Source organism: Odocoileus virginianus, chromosome 29 (assembly GCF_023699985.2).
Source record: "Odocoileus virginianus isolate 20LAN1187 ecotype Illinois chromosome 29, Ovbor_1.2, whole genome shotgun sequence".
Classification (NCBI taxonomy): Eukaryota; Metazoa; Chordata; class Mammalia; order Artiodactyla; family Cervidae; genus Odocoileus; species Odocoileus virginianus.
In genome coordinates, this window is record NC_069702.1 from 33,726,925 (window position 1) to 33,752,460 (window position 25,536).

Below are 25,536 nucleotides of genomic sequence, written 5' to 3' on the forward strand. Positions count from 1 at the left end.
TTTCAATATACTGATAATTTCATGAAGGTTTTCTAATGGTTATATTTTTTTCCTGTATAAATTCTATATTTTAATGTTCTTTGCATTCTCATTGTTTCTGACGGGATATTATGTTTATATTTATTCATGTCATTGTAGAGATTCTATATTTTCTTATAATTTTATTCATAGGGTTATTTTTTTTTTCAACAGGTATTTCACTTGACTGAACTCAAATTGTGCCTCCCTTACATGGGCAGCAACTGAAACAGTCATCCAAACCTCTCACATTTGAGTTACTACCTTTTGAGAGTTTTCCTCATTCTCTTGTTTGAAAACTTTAGTGTTTTATTAGGATTCTTGCAGTTTTTAAGCATTCTTTGTTCTCATCTTCTATCCAAATCCCTCTTTTCATAGTTTTCTCCATAAATTTTCAAATATGTCCCCAACCCCAAACTCTGTTCTCTGACACATTTCTACATTATATTTCTATCTGCAGGAGAGTTAGAATTAAACTGCAAAATCTTGAACTCCATATATCTTTAACATATTTATTTGCATGAAAACTACTCTACATAATTATTTAAAGTAATCAGACCTAAGATAAGAAATAAGGAAGTATCCTAACTTGTCACTAATCTCTTGCAATCATTTCCTTTTCTCCCAAAGCTGTGGAGTGCCCCACATTTAGTGAGGATACAAATCAGTGCTATTTATTATAAAATATTTCCAAGATCAATTGAACTAAAATGTACCTGTCAACCTCTTTCCTGAAAAACAGTTACATGCCATGTTCAGTTCACTTCAGTCCCTCAGTCGTGTCCAACTCTGTGATGACATGTACTGCATCATGCTAGTCATCCCTGTCCATCACCAACTCCCAGAGCTTACTTAAATTCATGTCCCTCAAGTCAGGGATGCCAACCAAACATCTGATCATCTGTCATCCCTTCTCCCACCTTTAAACTTTCCCAACTTCAGGGTGTTTTCCAGAGAGCCATTTCTTCATGTCAAGTAGCCAAAGTATTGGAGTTTCAGCTTCAACATCAGTCCTTCCAATGATTATGCAGGACTGATTTCCTTTAGGATTGACTGGTTGAATCTCCTTGGTTTCCAAGGGACTCTCAAGAGTCTTCTCCAACACCACAGTTCAAAAGCATCAATTTTTCAGCACCCAACTTTCTTTATGGTCCAACCCTCACATCCACACATGACTACTGGAAAAAGCGTAGCTTTGATTAGGTGGACCTTTGTTGGCAAAGTAATGTTTCTGCTTTTCAATATGCTGTATAAGTTGGTCAAAGCTTTACTTTAAAGAAGCAAGAGTCTTTTAATTTCATGGCTGCAGTCACCATCTGCAGTGATTTTGAACCTCAAGAAAATGGAGTCTGTCACTGTGTCCACTGTTTTCCCAACTGTTTGCCATGAAATGATGGGACCAGATGCCATGATCTTCGTTTTTTGAATGCTGACTTTTAAGCCAAATTTTCACTCCACTCTTTCACTTTCATCAAGAGGTTCTTCTGTTTCTCTTCACTTTCTGCTATATGGGTGGTGCAATCTGCATATCTGAAATTATTGATATTTCTCTCAGCAATCTTGAGTCCAGCTTGTGCTTCACTGAACCTGGCATTTCACTTGATGTGCTCTGCATATAAGTTAAATAAGCAAGGTGACAATATACAGACTTGACATACTCCTTTCCCAATTTGGAACCAGTCTGCTGTTCTATGTCCAATTCTAAGAGTAGCTTCTTGACCTGTATACAGATTTCTCAGGAGGCAGGTCAGGTGTCCTGGTATTCCCACCTCTTGAAGAAGTTTCCACAGTTGGTGGTGATCCACACACTCAAAGGCTTTGGTGTTGTCAATAAAGCAGAAGTGGATGTGTTTCTGGAATTATCTTGCTTTTTCTATGATCCAGCAGATCTCTGGTTTGATCTCTGGTTCCTCTGCCCTTTCTGAATTCAGCTTGCTTGAACATGGGGAAGTTTTCAGTTCATGTGCTGCTGACATGTTGCTTGGATAATTTTGAGCATTACTTTGGTAGCATGTGAGAATAGTACAATTTTGTAGTAGTTTAAACATTCCTTGCCATGCCTTTCTTTGGGATTGGTATAAAAAACTGACCTATTCCAGTCTTATGGCCACAGCTGAGTTTTCCAAATTTGCTGGTGTATTGAGTGCAGCACTTTCACAGCATCATCTTTCAGGATTTGAAATAGCTCAACTGGAATTCCATCACCTCCACTAGCTTTGCTTGTAGTGATGCTTCCTAAGGCACACTTGACTTCTTATTCCAGGATGTCTGGTTCTACATGAGTGATCATACCATCCTGGTTATCTGGATCATGAAGATCCTTTTTGTATACTTCTTCTGTGTATACTTGCCACCTCTTTTTAATATCTTCTGCTTCTGTTAGGTCCATACAATTTCTGCCCTTTATTGTACACAATTTGCACGAAATGTTCCCTTGGTATCTCTAATTTTCGTGAAGAGATCTCTAGTCTTTCCCATTCTGGTTTTTATTTCCCTCTATTTCTTTACCTTTATCACTGAGTAAGGCTTTCTTATCTCTTCTTGCTCTTCTTTGGAACTCTGTGTTCAGTTGGGAATGTATTTCCCTTTCTCATTTGACTTCAGCTTCTCTTCTTTTTTCAGCTATTTGTAAGGCCTCCTCAGACAATCGTTCTGCCTTATTGCATTTCTTTTTTTGGGGGGAATGGTCTTGATCACTGTACAGTGGAAGTGATGAGAAGCCCAGTCTGCTGGACACTGGGACAGCAAAAATAAATTCAGCAGAAAGTTCATGCAGCTCAGCCTCAGATTTCAGAAGACTTTCAGTTAAGGTCAACAAGCTACAAAATGCACTACTAGTTCAATAAGAATACATAAAACTGCACCCGATCATGGAAAATATGTATCACTTACCCTTAGATGGACACTGCTATCAGGACTCTGACAATTGAGACTAGCAAGAGAGGGAGGCCCAATGCCCCTCGCAGTCCCAGCTCAGCAGGAAGTAGCCAGAGAGACCTCACTGCCCATATTCTTAAAGAATTGAACCTCCCATATCTTGAGGGGTTAATATTAGGTACTTAGAATAGGAAAAATGAGTCCAAAATGGTGGTGACTAAAAGACAAAGAAAGGGAAAAGCCTGAGAAAATGGAACAAAAGAAAATCCATGGACCAGAGTCAGAATCAGGTGAAACAAACACGTCCCCTTCCTGGCTAGTGCAGTTTGCAAAAGTCAGGCTTAGGATGGCATAGTAGAAGGACATGAGCTCATCTTTTCCTGCAAGAACAAAATTGAAACTCACTGCTGAACAACCATTGACAGGAGAATGTTGGATCCCAAGAGCAAAGGAGAAGCCCCAACAGGATGGTTCAGTTCAGTTCAGTTCATTCGCTCAGTTGTGTCCAACTCTTTGCGACCCCATGAATCGCAGCACGCCAGGCCTCCCTGTCCATCACCAACTCCCAGAGTTTACTCAAATTCATGTCCATTGAGTCAGTGATGCTGTCCAGCCATCTCATCCTCTGTTGGCCCCTTCTCCTCCTGCCCCCAATCCCTCCCAGCTTCAGGGTCTTTTCCAATCAGTCAACTCATTGCATGAGGTGGCCAAAGTATTGGAGTTTCAGCTTCAGCATCAGCCCTTCCAATGAACACCCAGGACTGATCTCCTTTAGGATGGACTGGTTGGATCTCCTTGCAGTCCAAGGGACTCTCAAGAGTCTTCTCCAACACCATAGCTCAAAAGTATCAATTTTTCGGTGCTCAACTTTCTTCACAGTCCAACTCTCACATCCATACATGACCACTGGAAGAACGATAGCCTTGACCAGATGGACCTTTGTTGGCAAAGTAATGTCTCTGCTTTTTAATATGCTATCTAGGTTGGTCATAACTTTCCTTCCAAGGAGTAAGCATCTTTTAATTTCATGGCCGCAATCACCATCTGCAGTGATTTTAGAGCCCCCAAAAATAAAGTCTGACACTGTTTCCACTGTCTCCCCATCCATTTCCCATGAGGTGATGGGACCAAATGCCATGATCTTAGTTTTCTGAATGTTAAGCTTTAAGCCAACTCGGTAGGAAGGCAGAAATCACATTGAGAATCTGTTGGTCCTTTAATGGACCAGAACCTTTACACGGAAAGCCAAAAAATCCCCGTGCTTAGAGCTTACACTGCTGCACGTAGGCACGGAACGCCCTCTTGATTGGGTGAAGGCACAGTGTGCCTTCTCAAGAGGGTCTCAGAAGCCCGGGCAAGAAAGTGAGCTCAGCGGGCCTCCGCACTTCAAGTAATTAGCCAGAAATAGAGAGAGAGAGAGAGAGAGAGAGAGGAAGAAAGAAAGAAAGACAGACACGGGGACCAAAGCTCTGATGGAGCAAAGGTGTTTTAATCAACATGGCGTGCGCATATATACTGTTTTACAAGGTAGTTATTCTCAGCAAAGATAAAGATTAAAATTCCAGATTTACAAAACACAACGTGATCCCTATCAAAGAGAGAGTTGCAAACAATCACCTTTTACCGTATGGTTCATAAGAGGGAAGAGGGTACTTATCACCATAATGAGAAATGCCCGGATTCCTCAGCCCCGGGAAAGGCGTGCCTCTCCTCTTAATTCCTGAATATTTAGGAATTAATAAGGGCCAGAGGGTTCCTGACGATCCAAAACAGCACACAGGAATCCTCTTGTTAAATGCTTCTTGATAAGAATCAAACCCCATACCTGCCAGAGATGCTCAGCAGGCTGAAACAAAACCTTGCGTGCACCAGGACCCATAGTCCCCACAGAGACTGAGCCAGATCTACCTTTGAGTATTTGAATGTTTCCTGTGGAGGCACTGGTCAGCAGTGGACTTTTGCGGGGACAGGGGCTCTGGCTGTAGCAGACCTGGACTTCTCAGCATGTGGCATAAGCCCTCTTGGAGGAGGTTGCCATTTGCTCCAGCATAGAGTTGCCAAGCAGATGACTCACAACATGCAGGACAATTATACCAAAAAAGTTCTCACACTGTTAAGAAACTTCTAGGACTCACAACAGATTTTCCAACCTGGGAATCTGACAAAGGGACTGAGAACCCCCAGGAAACTTGACTTGGGAGACCAGTGGGATGCCATGTACCTGATTTTATAGATTCACATAAATGCATCTGACTTTAGTTAGGAACATTTTTCAACATGGAATGGAAACTTTTTGCTCCACCTATTTGCTTGAATGAGAGTCACTTCCCTTTAACACTTTCTTTAGATGACTTTTTCTAGGAATATTTCTCCAAACTATCCCACTTTTATCAAAAATTTAGTTTAGGCCCCCTCTTTTGTGGACTTTGATGCTATTTCCTCCTTTCTTTTAAGCCATTTATTGCACCATAATATATTGGCTGGTTTAACTTGTCTTTCTAAAAAATAAAATTCCCTGAGGTCAAGCATTGAATATTGAATTCTAAATTCTCATTAGCTAGAATATTATTTTTGAAAAGTAGGATCTTAAATCAATTTATGTAATTAAATTGAATTTTTATATTGTAGAATAATATCATCTGTTTTATATTTTCTCCTTATATTTTTTAGGTGGGTGGGAATATATGACTATTTGGACACATTCAGGCTTGATACCAAGGGAACATTTCATGCAAAGATTAGCACAATAAAGGACAGAAATTGTACGGCTGTAACTGAACAAGAAGATATTAAGATGAGGTGGCAAGAATACACAGAAGAAAAATACAAAAAGACCTTAATAACTCAGATAACCACAAAGGTGTGATCACTCACCTAGAGCCAGACATCCTGAAATGCCAAGTCAAGTGGGCTTTAAGAAGCATCACTATGAGCAAACCTAGAGCAGCTGATGGAATTCCAGTTGACCTATGTGAAATACTAAAAGATGAAGCTGTGAAAGTGCTGCACTCGATATGTCAGCAAATCAGAAAAACTCAGCAGTGGTCACAGGACTGGAAAAGGTCAGTTTTCATTCCAACCCCAAAGAAAGGCAATGTCAAAGAATGTTCAGTTTCAGTTTAATCACTCAGTCATGTCCGACTCTTTGGAACCCCATGGACTGCAGTATGCCAGACCTCCCTGTCCATCACCAACTCCTGGGCTTACTCAAACTCATGTCCACTGAGTCGGTGATGCCATCCAACCATCTCATCTTCTGTCATCCTCACTCCTCCTGCCTTCAATCATTCCCAACATCAGGGTCTTTTCAAATGAGTCAGAACTTTGCATCAGGTGACCAAAGTACTGGTGTTTCAGCCTCAGCAACAGTCCTTCCAATAAAAACTCATGACTGATTTCCTTTAGGATGGACTGGTTGGACCTCCTTGCAGTCCAAGGGACTCTCAAGATCTTCTGCAACACGACAGTTCAAAGGCATCAATTCTTTGGCATTCAGCTTGCTTTATAGTCCAACTCTTACATTCAGGCATGACTACTGGAAAAACCATAACCATGACCAGATGGACTTTTGTTGGCAAAGTAACATCTCTGCTTTTTAATACGCTGTCTAGTTTGGTCATAACTTTTCTTCCGAGGAGCAAGTGCCTTTTAATCTCATGGCTGCAGTCACCATCTGCAGTGATTTTGGAGCCCCCCAAAATAGAGTCTGTTATTGTTTCCACTGTTTCCCCAACTATTTGCCACAAAGTGATGGGACCAGAAGCCATGTTCTTAGTTTTCTGAATGTTGAGTTTTAGGACAAATTTTTCACTCTCCTCTTTCACTTTCATCAAGAGGCTCTTTAGTTCTTTTTCTGCCATAAGGATAGTGTCATCTGCATATCTCAGGTTATTGATAGTTCTCCTGGCAATCTTGATTCCAGTTTGTGCTTCATCCAGATCAGCATTTCTCATGATGTACTCTGCATGTAAGTTAAATAAGCAGGATGACAATATACAGCCTTGATGTACTCCTTTTCCTGTTTGAAAACAGTCTGGTGTTCTATGTTCAGTTCTAACTGCTGCTTCTTTACGTGCATACAGACTTCTCAAGAAGCAGGTCAGGTGGTCTGGTATTCTCATTTCATTCAGAATTTACCACATTTTGTGGGAATCCAGAGTCAAACGGTTTGGCATAGTCCATAAAGCAGAAATATATATATTTTAATTCTCTTGCTCTTTCAATAATCCAAAGAATGTTGGCAATTTGATCTCTGGTTCCTCTGCCTTTTCTAAAACCAGCTGGAACATCTGGAAGTTCACAGTTCATGTGTTGCTGAAGCCTGGCTTGGAGAATTTTGAGCATTACTTTACTAGCATGTGAGATGAGTGCAATTATGTAGTGGTGTGAAAATTCTTTGGCATTGCCTTTCTTTCAGATTGCAATGAAAACTGACCTTTTCAAGTCCCATGGCTGCTGCTGCATTTTCCAAACTTGCTACATATTGAGTGCAGCACTTTCACAGCATCATCTTTCAGGATTTGAAATAGATCAACTGAAATTCGATCACCTCCACTAGCCTTGTTCACAGTGATGCTTCCTAAGGCCCACTTGCCTTTACATTCCAGGATGTCTGTCTCTAAGTGAGTGATCACACCATCGTGATTATCTGGGTCATGAAGATCTTTTTTGTATAGTTCTTCTGTGTATTTTCACACCTCTTCTTAATATATTCTGCTTTTGTTAGGTCCATACCATTTCTGTCCTTTATTGAGCCCATCTTTCGGTGAAATTTTCCCTTGGTATCTCTAATTTTCTTGAAGAGATCTCTAGTCTTCCCCATTCCATTGTGTCCCCTCTATCCCTTTGCATTGATTGCTGAGGAAGGTTTTCTTATCTCTCCTGGCTATTCTTTGGAACTCTGCATTCAGATGGGAATATCTTTCCTTTTCTCTTTTGCTTTTCATTTCTCTTCTTTTCTCAGCTATTTGAAAGGCCTCCTCAGACAGCCAGTTTGCTCTTCTGCATTTCTTTTTCTTGGAGATTATCTTGAATCCTGCCTCCTGTACAATGTCACAAACCTTTGTCCATATTTCTACAGGGACTCTGTCTATCAGATCTAGTCCCTTGAATCTATTTCTCACTTCCACTGTATAATCATAAGGGATTTGATTTAGGTCATAAATGGCAATCCACTCCATTAATCTTGCCTGGAAAATTAATGGATGGAGGAGCCTGGTGGGCTACAGCCCATGGGGTCGCAAAAAGTTGGACATGGCTGAGCAGCTTCACTTTGAATGGTCTAGTGGTTTTCCCTTTTTTCTTCAACTTAAGTCTGAATTTGGCAATAAGAATTTCACTATCTGAGCCACATTCAACTCCCAGTCTTGTTTTTGCTGACTGTATAGAGCTTCTCCATCTTTGACTGCAAAGAATATAATCAGTCTCATTTCGGCATTGATGATGCCCATGTGTAGCGTCTTCTCTTGTGTTGTTGGAAGAGGGTGTTTGCTATGACCTAGGCATTCTCTTGCCTGGAGAACCCCAGGGACAGGGGAGCCTGGTGGGCTGCCATCTATGGGGTCGCACAGAGTCGAACACAACTGAAGCGACTTAGCAGCAGCAGCAGCATGTATTCTCTTTGCAAAACTCTGTTAGCCTTTGTCCTGCTTCATTCTGTACTCCGAGGCCAAATCTGCCTGTTACTCCAGGTGTTTCTTGACTTCCTACTTTTGCATTCCAGTCCCGTATGATGAAAAGGACATCTTTTGGGGGGGGAGCGTGTTAGTTCTAGAAGGTCATATAGATCTTCAAAGAACCATTCAACTTCAGCTTCTTCAGCATTACTGGCCCGGGCATTGGCTTGGATTACCGTGATATTGAATGGTTTGCCTTGGAAACGAATAGAGACCTTTCTGTCTTTTTTGAGATTGCATCCAAGTACTGCATTTCAGACTCTTTTGTTGACTATGATGGCTACTCCATTTCTTCTAAGGGAGTCTTGCCCACAGTAGTAGATATAATGGTTATCTGAGTTAAATTTACCTATTACAGTTCATTTTAGTTCTCTGATTCCTAAAATGTTGACATTTACTCTTGCTATCTCCTGTTTGACAGCTCCCAATTTGCCTTGATTCATGGACCTAACATCCCAGGTTCCTGTGCAATATTGCTCTTTACAGCATCGGACTTTACTTCCATCACCAGTCACATCCACAACTGGCTGTTGTTTTGCTTTGGCTGTGTCTCTTCATTCTTTCTGGAGTTATTTCTCCACTGAGATCCAGTAGCATATTGGGCACCTACCGACCTGGGGACTTCATCTTTCAGTGTCCTATCTTTTTGTCTGTTCCTACTGTTCATGGGGTTCTCAAGGCAAGAATACTGAAGTGTTTTGCCATTCCCTCTTCCAATGGACCACATTTTGTCAGAACTGTCCACCATGGCCTGTCCATCTTGTGTGGCCCTACATGGCTCATAGTTTCATTGAGTTAGACAAAGCTGTATTGCACTGGAGTGGCAGTTGAAAGGCGCTGGGGTGACTGTTAGGAGATACCCCATGCCCAAGTGCAAAGGAGAAATCCCAGCAAGATGGTACGAGGAGTGAATTCGCATTTAGACTCAAACCTCATTCCAGCAAGAGATGCTCAGAGGGCTCAAAGAAACCTTGTGCACACCAGGACCCAGGGACCCCAAAGAGACTGAGACAGAACTGTATTTGAGCATCTCCTGTGGATGTACAGGTCAGCAGTGGACTGCCACAGGGATGGGGATCTGGGTGCAGTAGACTTGGGTATGGCAAAGGCCTCTTGGAGGAGGTTGCCATTAACCCCACCATAGAGCTGCCAGAACTTAAACAGGACTGGGAAAGAGACTCTTGGAGGGCAGAAACAGAACCTTACGAGTACCGGGACCCAGGAGAAAGGAGCAATGACCCCACAAAAGACTGACCCAGACTTGCCCAGGAATGTCCAGGAGTCTCCAGTGGAGGCGTGGGTTGGTAGTGGCCTGCTGCAGGGTTGGGGGCAGTGAGTGTAGCAGTACATACATGGGATCTTTTGAAGGAGGGGCCACCATAGTTTGGCCTCAGGTAAATAGCAGGGATGGAACACAGCCCTACCCATCAAAGGAAAATTAGATTAAAGATTTACCGAACATGGCTCTGCCCATCAGAACAAGAAGGGAGGAAATAACATAAAAGTCCATAAAAGAGGAGGTTCAAACTCAATTTTTAGTTACTTTTATTTTCTAAGTAATTCCCTTACAATTATACAGTGGAAGTGAGAAATAGATTTAAGGGAATATATCTGATAGACAGACTGCCTGATGAACAGAGGTTTATGACATTGTACAGGAGACAGGGATCAAGACCATTCCCAAGAAAAATATATGAAAAAAGCAAAATGGCTGCCTGAGGAGGCCATATAAATAACTGAGAAAAGAAGTAAAAGCAAAGGAAAAAAGGAAAGATATACCCATTTGAATGCAGAGTTCCAAAGAATAGCAAGGGGACATAAGAAAGCCTTTCTCAGTGATCAATGCAAAGAAATAGAGTAACACAATAGAATAGGAAAGACTAGAGATCTCTTCAAGAAAATTAGAAATACCAAGGGAACATTTCATGCAAACACGGGATCAATAAAGTACAGAAATGGTATGGATCTAACAGAAGCAGAGATATTTAAAAAATGTGCAAGAATACACAGAAGAACTATACAAAAAAAAAAAAAAAAAAAACTCTATGACCCAGAAAATCATGATGGTGTGATCACTCACCTAGAGACAGACATCCTGAAATGTGAAGGCGAGTTGGCCTTAGGAAGCATCACTATGAACAAAGCTAGTGGAGGTGATGCAATTCCAGTAGAGCTATTTCAAATCCTAAAAGATGATGCTGTGAAAGTGCTGCACTCGATATGCCAGCAAATCTGGAAAGCTCAGCACTGGCCACAGGTCTTGAAAAGGTCTGTTTTCCCTCCAGTCTGAAAGAAAGGCAATGCAAAAGAATGCTCTAACTACTGCACAGTTGCACTCATCTCACATGCTAGTAATCTAATGCTCAGTATTCTCCAAACCAGACCTCAACAATATATGAGCCATGAACTTCCAGATGTTCCAGCTGGTTTTAGAAAAGACAGAGGAACCAGAGATCAAATCCTTAGGATTATTGAAAAAGCAAGAGAGTTCTAGAAAAACATCTATTTCTTCTTTATTGACTATGCCAAAGTCTTTGACTGTATGGATCACCACAAACTGTGGAAAATTCTTCAAGAGATGGCAGTATCAGACTACCTGACCTGCCTCTTGAGAAACCTGTATGCAGGTCAAGAAGCAACAGTTAGAACTGGACATGGAACAGTAGACTCGTCCCAAATAGGAAAAGGAGTATGTCAAGGCTGTTTATTGCCATCCTGCTTATTTAACTTACATGCAGAGTACATCATGAGAAACACTGGGCTGAAAGAAGCACAAGCTGGAATCAAGATTGCCAGGAGAAATATCAATAACTTCAGAGATGCAGATGACACCACCCTTCTGGCAGAAAAAGAAGACCTGAAGAGTCTCTTGATGAAAGTGAAAGAGGAGAGTGAAAAAGTTGGCGTAAACCTCAACATTCAGAAAACTGAGATCATGGCATCTGGTCCCATCACTTTATGGCAAATAGCTGGGAAAACAGTGACAAACTTTATTTTGGGGGGCTCCAAAATCACTGCAGATAGTGACTGCAGCCATGAAATTATAACACACTTTCCACTTGGAAAAAAAGTTACGACCAACCTAGATAGCATATTAAAAAACAGAGACGTTATTTTGCCAACAAAGGTGCATCTAGTCAAGGCTATGTTTTTCCCAATTGTCATGGATGGATGTGAGTGTTGGACTATAAAGCAAGCTGAACACTGAAGAATTGATGCTTTCGAACTGTCTTGTTGGAGAAGACTTTTGAGAGACCTTTGGACTGCAAGGAGGTCCAACCAGTCCATTCTAAAGGAAATCAGTCCTGAACATTCATTGAAACGACTGATGTTGAAACTGAAACTCCAATACTTTGGCCAACTGATGCAAAAAACTGACTCATTTGAAAAGACCCTGATGCTGGGAAAGACTGAAGGCAGGAGGAGAAGGGGAAGACAGAGGATGAGATTGTTCGATGGCATCACCAACTTAATGGACAGGAGTTTGAGTAAACTCCGGGAGTTGGCAATGGACAGGGAGGCCTGGCATGCTGCAATCCATTCAGTCACAAATAGTCAGACAGGACTGAGTGACTGAGCTGAGCCGAATGTATTAGCAGGGAGGGAACACAGCTCTACCCATCAACAGAAAATTGGAGTAAAGATTTACTGAGCATGGCTCCCCCCTTCAGACCCAAGACCCCAGTTTCCCCCTCAGTCAGAAAGCTTCTCTCCCATCAGAAAGCTTCCTTAAGCCTCTCATCCTTCTCCATCAGAGGGCAGACAGACTGAAAACCACAGGAATGTTCAAACTACTGCACAGTTGCACTCATCCTACACGCTAGCAAAGTAATGCTCAGAATTTTTCAAGGAAGGCTTCAATAGTACCTGAACAGTGAACTTCCAGATGTTGAAGCTGGTTATAGAAAAGGCAAAGGAAGCAGAGATCAAATTGACAACATTCACTGGATCATCGAAAAAGCAAGAGAGTTCCAGAAAAGCATCTACTTTTGCTTTATTGACTATGCCAAAGCCTTTGACTGTGTGAACCACAACAAGATTATATGCAGAGAACATCCTGCTAAATGCTGGGCTGGATGAAGCACAAACTGGAATCAAGATTGCTGGGAGAAATATCAAAAACCTCAGATATGCAGATGACACCACCCTTATGGCAGAAAGTGAAGAAGAACTAAAGAGCTTCTTGTTGAAAGTGAAAGAGGAGAGTGAAAAAGTTGGCTTAAAACTCAACTTCAGAAAATGAAAATCATGGCATCTGGTCCTATCACTTCATGGCAAATAGATGGGAAAAGAATGGAAACAGTGATAGATTTTCTTTCTGGGGACTCCAAAATCACTGCAGATGGTGACTGCAGTCATGAAATTAAAAATGCTTGCTCCTTGGAAGAAAAGTTATGACCAACCTAGAGAGCATATTAAAAACCAGAGACATTACTTTACCAACAAAGTCCATCTTGTTAAAGCTATGGTGTTTCCAGTAGTCATGTATGGATGTGAGATTTATACTATAAAGAAAGCTGATCATCAAAGAATTGATGCTTTTGTGTGGAACAGGACTGAGTGACTGAACTGAACTAAACTGATGCTTCCCTTTTTAAATGTATTTCTTTTGACTGTTCTTCATCCCAAAACACTGAAGCAGTATAATGTAGTGTTTTACATTCTTAGTTCATTCAAGTTTTTGCTTCGTTATAGTAGAACTCAAAAAAGTAATGAAACCTCATAGTGTGGGTTGCTATCACAGCAGGATCCTCTATGACCCACCTCCCAGAATATTGTAAATAAAAGCAAAAATAAACTAATGGGATCTAATTAAAATTGAAAGCTTCTGCACAACAAAGGAAACTATAAGTAAGGTGAAAAGACAGCCTTCAGAATGGGAGAATATAATAGCAAATGAAGCAACAGACATAGAATTAATCTTAAAAATATACAAGCAGCTCCTGCAGCTGAATTCCAGAAAAATAAAAGACCCAATAAAAATAAAAGACCCAAAGAACTAAACAGACATTTCTCCAAAGAAGACACACAGATGGCAAACAAACACATGAAAAGATACTCAACATCACTCATTATCAGAGAAATGCAAATCAAAACCACAATGAGGTACCATTTCATGTCAGTCAGAATTGCTGCTATCCAAAAGTCTAAAAGCAATAAATGCTGGAGAGGGTGTGAAGAAAAGGGAACCCTCTTACACTATTGGTGGGAATGCAAACTAGTACAGCCACTATGGAGAACAGTGTGGAGATTCCTTTAAAAACTGGAAATAGAACTGCCATATGACCCAGCAATCCCACTCCTGGGCATACACACCGAGGAAACCAGAACTGAAAGAGACATGTGTACCCCAATGTTCATCAGAGTACTGTTTATAATAGCCAAGATATGGAAGCAACCTAAATGTCCGTTAACAGATGAATGGATAAGAAAGCTGTGGTACATACACACAATGGGATATTACTCAGCCATTAAAAAGAATACATTTGAATCAGTTCTAATGAGGTGGGTGAAACTGGAGCCTATTATACAGAGTGAAGTAAGCCAGAAAGAAAAACAACAATACAGTATATACTAATGCATATATATGGAATTTAGAAAGATGTCAATGATAACCCTGTATGCGAAACAGCAAAAGAGACTCAGATGTATTGAACACTCTTTTGGACTCTGTGGGAGAGGGCAAGGGCTGGATAATGTGGGAGAATGGCATTGAAACATGTAAATTATCATATGTGAAATGAATTGCCAGTCCAGGTTTGATGCATGAAACAGGGTGCTCGGGGCTGGCACATTGGGATGACCCAGAGGGATGGGATGGGAAGGGAGGTGGGAGGGAGGTTCAGGATGGGGAACTCATGTACACCCATGGCAGATTCAAGTCAACGTATGGCAAAACCAATACAATATTGTAAAGTAAAATAAATAAGTCAATAAATTTTTTTAAAAAGTAATGAAATGTACCCACAGTTTTATTTTTAAAGTTGCAAGTGAACATTGTCCTATGTGGACCAGTCTGTATTCATGTTTATTCTTTTTAGGAAATATGGACATTTATACATTTAGATCTTTAAAGCTGTGTGAGCATCAATTTCATTTATTCCTTCACTAGTGTAAAGATCAATTTAAAATATTTCATCTTGCTTTATATTTTGATTAAAGCAATGCCTTTTGCTCATTCTTAAAATTAAATCAGGAGCTTTGCCTTCCTTTGAGATGCAAAATTAAAACTATATACAAGACATCAATAATTTAGAAAGTCATGAATATAGTTTTTACCAACAATTCATTCTAAGTATTTTCTTTAAACAGACTTATTGGTGTTCAACATAATTCTTAAATTGAGTATTATTTGCTTTTGCTCCTTGCAAAATGTTTACATATTATCATATTTTCTAGTAACTAGTAAAAGTTTTTCATCTGAAGCAAAAGAACATAATTAATATTGAGGATCACTTCCTGCTATAGGCTGAAAGTTTGTGCACCCAGAATTTCAAATGTTGAAATCTTAACCCCCAACGTGATGGTATTAGGAGATACCACCTCTGCGAGTTAATTAGGTCAAGAGAGCAGAGCCTTATGGATGGAATTAGTGCCTTTGTAACAGAGATCCAAAGGCATCTCTTGTCCCTTATGTGATGTTAGGATACAGTGAAAAAACAGCTATCTATGAAGCAGGAAGAAAATCCTTGCTAGGCCCTGAATCTGCTGGCACCTTCATCTCAGACTTCTCAGCCTCCAGAACTGTGAGAAGTAAATGGCTTTGTTGTAAGCCACCCAGTGTATGGTATAAGTTAGAGCAGCCTGAACACTTTCCACCTGGGGGGGGGCGGGGGGGGAAGTTTGTTGACAGGAGGAAAAAATAATAGGAAAAACCAGGAACCATAAACTAATGCCAAAGAAGGAAAGTTAATTCTTGGTATCAGAGAACTGATTCAACAAATATAGACTAAGAGATATTTAATTATATTTTTAATCTGATTTTCAAAATTATACTCCTATATGTTCACATGTACTCCCCAAATAGAGTTTTAAATCACCTTCACAATCCAGTTTTTGAACATTAAAGAGGATTGGAATGGTGGAAATAAAGGGATAAAAAGCATTTCTCATAGTCTTCAAAGTTTTGTCTTATTATGAATCATCTGAATAACTACCATTTTGGAGGACACTCTAGTGTCTGCTGAGAACACTGTTGTTTTGTTGCCTAAAACATGGCTAGCAGGTGGTAGAGATGAGTAAAGGACAGAAAATGGAACACGTGCCACTTGAGAGGAAATGGCTTGCACTAGCTAGTTCTAAAAATTGTTAAATGGCAACTCGGCAATATGTTGTGTTAGAAATTGATAGCCAATTCTACAGTGTCCTAAAAAAATTCAAGTACATTACCAAGAAGCTGTAAGAATTGGTGTTTATATTCTCTACAACACTAAGCTAGTAATATTTAATAATAATTAATGTTATTACTGAGAACCTTTCACTCTCAAAAGCTGTATAAGCTGGCAAGGTGGATTAGTGACACGTTTCATTTTTGTTATATGGAGACCCTATAAAATTCAATTCCTCCCTGAGTCGACTCAGCTTTTCACTTTAATATAAATAAAATTGCGTACGCTGATGCTTACTGAGAGTTCTCCTTTGAACGATTCTTTAAATACTCAGTTGCTGTCTAATGTCCTGGATTTTTTTTTTTCCTCCTCAGGAATTGCTCCAGCAAGGCTGACTTTGACTCTGAGTCAAAGCTTATTTAAAGTAGAAATTAATCAAACCGCTACTTCATGGACAGTAATACCAAAATGTCTTAAAAAGAGTGATAGGAATAGATGGAAAATCAAATTCCAGTGGTCACCATTCTTTCACATTGTCAATCAGTAAACAAACTGCTCCATATGCTTCATTATCTAAGATATTTTTTACTACTATCATCTTACTTAGAGTTAAATTTTTAATTATACAAATTTTAAATGTAATATGTTTTGGGTAAAAGTTTGACAAAGGATACAACAGTAATTGTAAGATGTTTTCTATCAGCAAAATTTTCTGTATGGTATTATAAAGAGAGTAAGTATTAAGAAAAACATGGCGTTGGTTTACAAACTTCTATTGGAAAGATTTTTAATAGCACTCAGGTGTTAGGTACTCAAAACATAGTCATTAAATGCCTATCATATGCCAGAACTCTTATATTATTATTTGCTCTCAGAATTTGACAGCAAACAATGATGTATTTTCTTTAAATTACAAAGTCTCATTTCCATTTAGTTCTTGAACCAAATTTTTTCTTTTCTTTTTTAGTTGCACCACATGGCTTGTGGGATCCTAGTTCCCTAACCAGGGGTGAAACCTGTGGCCCTGACAAGTAAGACTACCAAATCATAACCCCTGGACTGGCAGAGAATGCCAATGAAGCAATTTCTGAACAGGCTTGTTGATTAGTATATGGTCTTAGCAGGAGATAGGATCTGAAGTAAACTTAACTCTAGTTATCACAGTGTACCCCTCTTCTCACTATGAGCCACTGTGCTCAGAGTATTCTAGTGAGTTCATTGTGTTCTTTATTTGTCCTTGACATGATCTTTTTATTTTGATGATTTTGTTCCTAACTGGGGTTAGAGTCTTCCCCCGTAGCTTGGATGGTAAAGAATCCACCTGCAATGCGGGAGACCTGGGTTCAGTCCCTGAGTTGGGAAGATCCACTGTTTGGAGAAGGAAATGGCTATCCACTCCAGTCTTCTTGCCTGGAGAATTCCAAGGACAGAGGAGCCTGGTGGACTAATGTCCATGGGGTTGCAAAGATTAGGACATGACTGAGTGACTAAGCACTAAGTTAGAGTCTAATCCTAAATTTTAGCCTATTGATTTCATCTAGGATTCAGAAATCCTCCCTGGCCAAACCTGATAGTTAGTTCACCCAGAATTAAGATCTATCTGATTCTGAGAACCATTACTGCCTAGGCAATTTGACCACTTACTATAATGCTTGCTTACCTTTCTGACTCTTACTTCTGTTTTGGATAGAGCTCATATTCATCTAAACCATTTAAAGCAAACATTATCAGACTAAGGTATGAAGTCTAAATCTAACTCTCCCTGTTTTTATGAATTTTTTTTATGAAGTTTTCTGCAGCACAGCCATACCCATTTATTCACATGTGAATGTTTTCATGCTACAGTAGAATACTTGAGTAGTATGGAACCCAAAGCTGGAATTATTTTTGTCTGACTGTTTACAGAAAAGTTAGCTGAGCCTTGCTTTAAAGCTTCTATTGAACAGTTGTTGACTGTGAACATGATCTTTCTGACAACAAATTAGCATTTTTACTACCAATCTAAACATTTTCTTTATTTTACCTGCCTAATATCTTCCTGTAGTCCCAACATATCTCCAGAGAAGCTTGCCTGACATATAACATTAAATTATCTCCTTATTGTTCACTGTGAAATGTTTTCTAATAGGTACTCACAGGCATGATTATGGTAAGAACAGTGAGGTCCACAGAGAGACTATTTTTTTCATAGGAATTGATCCTATTTCTTCCATTTCTCAGTGAAATAGAAACCATAAAATCTAATTAACTAATCATGTTAGATTAATAAATATTCTAACAGAAATAACTTTGTGCCTTTTATTACCCTCTTTAGTTGCGTTTCTTTTTTTGCTCTTTTTTCCTAAACAGAGTTGACTTGAAATTGAAGATTCTAGAATTTGGACTGGAGAAGTCATAGTTTAAGGGCTTCAGTATTAGAAACCAATGAGACTAGGTTTGGCTCCCAGCTCCCCTGCTACTATCTGTAAATATATTATCATATTACATCCTGAAATTGTAAATTACTAAAAATAATTTCAAAATAGAAATATAGGGCATTTTCTATGTGATCCATAACTTGGGCTTCAGGGAGGCTATTCAGCTTTTATTTTACATTTTCCAAAGCTTATCTGAAAAACATGATTTTATATTTTAAATACACACATAAATAGATTTCATATATACAACATTTCAAAGGCTGTAAATCATCAGGACACACTTGTCATGATTTGTAACATAAATATTGACCAGCATCACAGGGTCTGGCACAGTGTATGTATCAACAATACCAAATACTTTAAATTTTCCAGAGAATCCTTTTCGTTCATGATTCCATGAATTTGTCAATGGTTTTCTCTTAATTTTGTCTTATATTTTCTCACCCTTCAAGCCAGTGCTCATAAATGTTGTCTCGCCAGCCCAACCTACGTGAGAGTCAATTCAGAGCTCAGAGAATCTAAGCAAGCCAAGTATAAAAAGTAATATTGATTCTTTGGTATCACTATTTTCTCAATTGTATATTGCTACATCTCTCTCATTCTCTAGGTCTAAATTCTGAAGATTAGATCTAAATCAAGTATAGATTTAAGTTTGTTTTTATCTCTCTTCTCTTTGGTGTAATATGTCTTTGAATGTACAGCCAAATGGATAAAACCGATGAACAACCAAAGAAGCAAAAGTAACTTTTGGCCATGGCCTGTTAATTACTTCCCCTTTGAGTAGAACTGGACAATCTCCTTTCCTGTTAAACTTCACCAATCTCCTTACTTCAATTAATATGGGCACAGCAATATAAAATATATTGAATCACAACATTTTATCAATTTCAAGACAAATTAATTCCTGCAATATCTCTGGAATTGGAGATTTATCTTAATATAAATGGATGGTAGTCTGGTGTTGTGGCATAGTTTGAAAATATGTTTTAATTTTCAGGTGCTACATAAAATAATTCTATAGTTTACAATCAATGGCATCTTAGGACTGAATACATGTATGCATATGTGTGTGACAATTTTTGGCCAAGTCCTATAGAATGTAAACTTTGTAATGAGACTGAACCCTATGTCTCTAACATACTTGGCACTTACTAACTATTCTATATCATTAGCAAAATGATTAAATAAATGCTACCCATAGTAACATATGTGTATGCATGTGGTCTCTTTGGAATGCCAATGCCTGCACTTGAGTAGTCTAGTTAATCTTGGAACGTGTTCCCAGCTCTGCATCTTAACAATATAGGCAACTCTCCAAAGCTGAGTATGAACAGAGGAAACTAAGGTCAGTCTATAAATTCTACTTAAATTTTTTTTGTGAAAATGAGAGAAACCTTCAGCTAACTAAATTTGGATCTGCCAAGAATTTTGCAGAGAAAGTGTGATCTGTGTTATCAGGAAGTGTATGTATAATGTCTAATAGCAGTTGTATGAAAAATACTCTGTTGTAAGATTACCACATTTGGTTAATAGGGCAAAAATGTCGTGTTTTGTTTTGTTTTTTTTCTTTTTCTCTGGCTCCCAATTATCATTAGTCTTCATAAAGAACATATCTTAATTCATAAATTTATGTGTTGATGTGTGTTACAGGCTAAATAACAGTCTCCCCAAGATGTCAACACATGAATCCCCAGAATATGAATATGTTACCTTATATAGTAAAAAGAACTTTGCAGATATTTTTAAAGTTAAGAACTTTGAGATGTGGCTATTGTTTGGATTATTTGGGTAGGTTAAATGTCATTACAAGAGTCTACGTAAGTAGGCAGAGAGAAATTTAACTACAGAAGAAGCATGTCAGAGAACAAAGAGATAACATGATAAGGGAAGCAGAGGTTGGAGTGATACAGCCACAATCTAAGGGATATAAGTGTCCCTCAAGGATATTCTTCCTTGGAACCTCCAGAAGGAACTAGCCCTGCAGGCAACTTACTTTAATCTTATAAGTCTCACTTCAGACATCTGACCTCCAGAACTGTAAGAGAATAAACTGGCACTTTTGAAGTCACTAAATTTGTGACAGGTCTTTATAGCAGCAACAAGTAAACTAGTACAACGTGCTACAAAGTTTTGTTGTTAGCACTCTTCCAGTTCTATATACCCGTAGAAGATTCCATCCTCACCTGGATCTGTAGCCACCATTTATAAGCAATTGATGCCTACCTTCTGTCTGTGGGGTAAGGCATCTCCACCTTGGTTTCACACAAAGTTTTAGCACGAAAGTCCCAAATGGAGATTGTCTTTCACTATGTCAGTGCCATCCTCTATATTATTTTTTTTTCAGTGACTGGCACAATTCTAGGGTGTTTGACTCATTGTTTCTTCAAAAATCACATTTAATCAAGCACCAATCTAGGATGTCACATCTTCAGGTTCTTACTGATGGTTGTTTTGCTGGTCTGTACCCACTGTTGGCTCTTAAAAAACAATTTTACAGTAAAAGCTGTGAGGCAGAGATTGTATTCTTCTATGACAGTACATCTCCAGATGGTCGACAATGAAATCAGATTGATTATATTCTTTGCAGCCAAAGATGGAGAAGCTCTATACAGTCAGCAAAAACAAGACCAGGAGCTGACTGTGGCTCAGATCATGAACTCCTTATTGCCAAATTCAGACTTAAACTGAAGAAAGTAGAGAAAACAATTAGACCACTCAGGTATGACCTAAATCAAATCCCTTATGACTATACAGTGGAAGTGAGAAATAGAATTAAGGGACTAGATCCGATAGAGAGCCTGATGAACTATGGACAGAGGTTCATGACACTGTACAGGAGACAGGGATCCAGACCATCCCCATGGAAAAGAAATGCAAAAAGGCAAAATGATTGTCTGAGAAGGCCTTACAAATAGCTATGAAAAGAAGAGAAGCAAAAAGCAAAGGAGAAAAGGAAAGATATTCCCATTTGAATGGAGAGTTCCAAAGAATAGCCAGGAGAGATAAGAAAGCCTTCCTCAGTGATCAATGCAAAGAACTAGAGGAAAACAACAGAATGGGAAAGACTAGAGATCTATTCAAGAAAATTGGAAATACCAAAGGAACATTTCATGCAAAGATGTGTTCAATAAAGGACAGAAATGGTATGGACCTAACAGAAGCAGAAGATATTAAGAAGAGGTGGCAAGAATACACAGAAGAACTGTACAAAAAAAGATCTTCATGACCCAGATAATCACGATGGTGTGATCACTCACCTAGAGCCAGACATCCTGGAATATGAAGTCAGGTGGGCTTTAGAAAGCATCACTATGAACAAAGCTAGAGGATGTGATGGAATTCCAGTTGAGCTATTTCAAATCCTGAAAAATGATGCTGAGAAAGTGCTGCACTCAATATGCCAGCAAATTTGGAAAACTCAGCAGTGGCCACAGGACTGGAAAAGATCAGTTTTCATTCCAATCTCTAAGAAAGGCAATCCCAAAGAATGTTCAAACTACCGTACAATTGCACTCATTTCACACACTAGTAAAGTAATGCTCAAAATTCTCCAAGCCAGGCTTCAGCAATACGTGAACCACGAACTTCCAGATGTTCAAGCTGGTTTTAGAAAAGGCAGAGGAACCAGAGATCAAATTGCCAGCATCCGCTGGATCATCGAAAAAGCAAGAGAGTTCCAGAAAAACATCTATTTCTGCTTTATTGACTAAGCCAAAGCCTTTGACTATGTGGATCACAATAAACTGTGGAAAATTCTGAAAGAGATGGGCATACCAGACCACCTGATCTGCCTCTTTAGAAACCTGTATGCAGATCAGGAAGAAACAGTTAGAATAGGACATGGAACAACAGTCTGGATCCAAATAAGAAAAGGAGTATGTCAAGGCTGTATGTTGCATATTTAACTTATATGCAGAGTACATCATGAGAAACGCAGGGCTGGAGGAGGCACAAGCTGGAATCAAGATTGCCAGGAGAAATGTCAATAACCTCAGATATGCAGATGACACCACCCTTATGCAGAAAGTGAAGAGGAACTAAAAAGCCTCTTGATGAAGGTGAAAGAGGAGAGTGAAAAAGTTGGCTTAAAACTCAGCTTTCAGAAAACTAAGATCATGGCATCTGGTCCCAGCACTTCATGGAAAATAGATGGGGAGATAGTGGAAACAGTGTCAGACTTTGTTTTTTTGGGCTCCAAGATCACTGCAGATGGTGATTGTAGCCATGAAATTAAAAGACACTTATTCCTTGGAAGGAAATTTATGACCAACCCAGATAGCATATTAAAAAGCAGAGACATTACTTTGCCGACAAAGGTCCATCTGGTCAAGGCTATGGTTTTTCCAGTGGTCATGTATGGATGTGAGAGTTGGACTGTGAGGAAAGCTGAGCACTGAAAAATTGATGCTTTTGAACTATGGTGTTGGAGAAGACTCTTGAGATTCCTTGGACTGCAAGGAGACCCAACCAGTCCATCCTAAAGGAAATCAGTCCTGAATCTTCATTCGAAGGACTGATGCTGAAATTGAAACTCCAATACTTTGGCCACCTCACGCGAAGAGTTGACTCATTGGAAAAGACCCTGAAGCTGGGAGGGATTGGGGGCAAGAGAAGGGGACGACAGAGGATGAGATGGCTGGATGGCATCACCGACTCAATGGGCATGAGTTTAGAGTAAACTCCGGGAGTTGGTGATGGACAGGGAGCCCTGGTGTGCTGCGATCCACGGGGTCACAAAGAGTCAGACATGACTGAGCTTCTGAACTGAACTGGTGACAGTAAAAGTGGGACTCTTCTTCAGAAAAATTCTTGACTAAACCCTATTCTCCATAGAATAACAATGAGTTTTAGAATTTTGAATATCAGAAAGGCACAGAACCCACTCAGTCTTTGTTTCCACTCTCTAAATTTAAGAGATGTGTTTCTAGGAAGGCTAATATAAGCTTCCAGAAAAGTAGAAAATGTATAGCCTCCCTGAGACAGAGATTCCCTGACTCTAAGTCAAATCATTGTTTCAGTTCACTCATTGAGTTTCTTTGTGTGTGCTAAGTCGCTTCAGTCATGTCCAACTCTTTGCGACACTATGTACTATAGCCCACTAGACTCCTCTCTCTATGGGATTCTCCAGACAACAATACTGGAGTGGCTTGCCATTCCCTTCTCCAAGGAATCTTCCAGACACAAGGATCAAACCTGGGTCTCTTACATTGCAGGCAGATTCTTTACCCTCTGAGCCACTAGGGAAGCCCCATTGTGTTTCTAAACAATCTCAACCATCTAAAATCCCCATATTCTTTCATGAATTGTTTAGAATCTTCCCAATTTTTCATTTCAGCTCTTTAATTTTTAAGATGATGCATCAGCAAGTTCAAAAACTGAGATAAGCAAGTGGTAAGCCCTGTATGTTCTTTTTTGCCTGTGGTCCAGGTGTCACTTCATTTAATCTTGACCTATTCTAATTATTTCCTAGTTGTATCCTGTAGTATCCCACCTATAACCTGGACAGATTTGTATTTGTACTTTAATTCTGTACCTCTGACCCTCAGACTATGACTCAGACTCAGTGCTTTCACTTTTACTTGGTTTAAGTAGAATTGTTTTAGCTCTTTATGATTTAATTTTGAGTGGCAGATCACTTGGCTGGCATTATGTTTGAATCTCTTTCAGTTCTTGGCATATACACTTTAGAAGCAAGATTTGTTTTAAAAATAATATAACATTCCATATGAACTGACAACAATAGGAAAGGGATCATCTGGACATGCCCCATCTGTAACAGAAACTCATGCCTCTAATGCATATTTAGGAACTACTGATAATTTTTCAAAACTTCTATAAATCTGGGTCATTTGATTGGAAGATTTGATATTGTTTACAAAAAGTGATTTTCCTGTTGATCATGAGGAACATAGAAAGAATATATTCAGCAGTCACTTTTTTCTTTAATTTTTTTATTATTGGAAGAAAAGAGAAATGAAGTACTGCAATTCATAGTAAATTTGTACCTGTTATTGAAAAGGATTTGATGGCATTACCTGTTTGGCTTTGCCTCTGACCTTCAGTATATCCTAGAGTTTCAGAAAATAGTCTTTCTCTAAAAATGAATGAAACTGAAGCCAAAGAATTTCAAGGAAGAGCTTGAGGCCTCAAGGGATAGGCCTGTATACAGATTAGCATGACTGAAAGTTGAACAAAGGGGCAGCCCCAAGCTTACTGCTGACCTTTTCCCTTCACTCCGTGGCATTTATATGAGCTTAGACTGCAAGTATTCCAGAGATGGCAGAAAGCAGATCTGGACACAGTTCAAGCTATACTGATTCTTTTCTGCTCCAAAGAAATTAGCAAGTTATGTTTTTCTTTTTTCCCTGACCCCTGATATAACCAAAAAAGAAAAAAAAAAAAAAAAAAAAAACCACGCACAGAAAAAAAGAACTGTCTCAAGGTAAATATGGGAAACTAAAGATACATTCTATATTCTATATTAGCAAATAAAAATCTAGTTTTTGATAATAAGCTACAAGCAATTAAGTTAATTTGAATTTAACCCTCTTCATTTTATAAAATGGAAATTCTTCTTGGGAAATTATAGGAAAAAAAATTAAGAAACACCAGAACAAAAACTATTAAAATGAAAAGCACTTTTACATTCAGTGATGATATTTCCAATGAAACTCAATTATTAAGAGACCTTTCTATACAAGTATTGTACTTCCGTAATATGAAATGTGAAAGTGTTAGTTGCTCAGTAGTGTCTGACTCTTTGCAACTCCATGGACTTTAGCCTGCCAGGCTCCTCTGTCCATGGATTTCTCCTGGCAAGAATACTGGAAAGGGTGGCCATTCCTTTCTCCTGGGGGCCTTCCTGACCCAGGGATCAAATCTGGGTGCTCTGTGCATTGCAGGCAGATTCTTTATTGTCCGAGCCACTAACAAAATGTTAATAGTAGCAAAATTAACATATCAAGAGTTAGTCATATGCTACCATTTGTGTTGAACTCATTAATTTCTGGAAATTTACTAGCAATTAATTTTAAGTCTTTAAGTTTTCAACAAATCTGTATTAGAGCAAAATTAAATTATATACAAATATACAGATATTATAACACATACATTCACTCACACACAGTCATTAATCTTGATGCATGACAGAAAAACATAAAAACCTCTGTAGTAGATGCCACTGATTTCCTATCCCACATATCTTCACCCTGACTGAGTTCA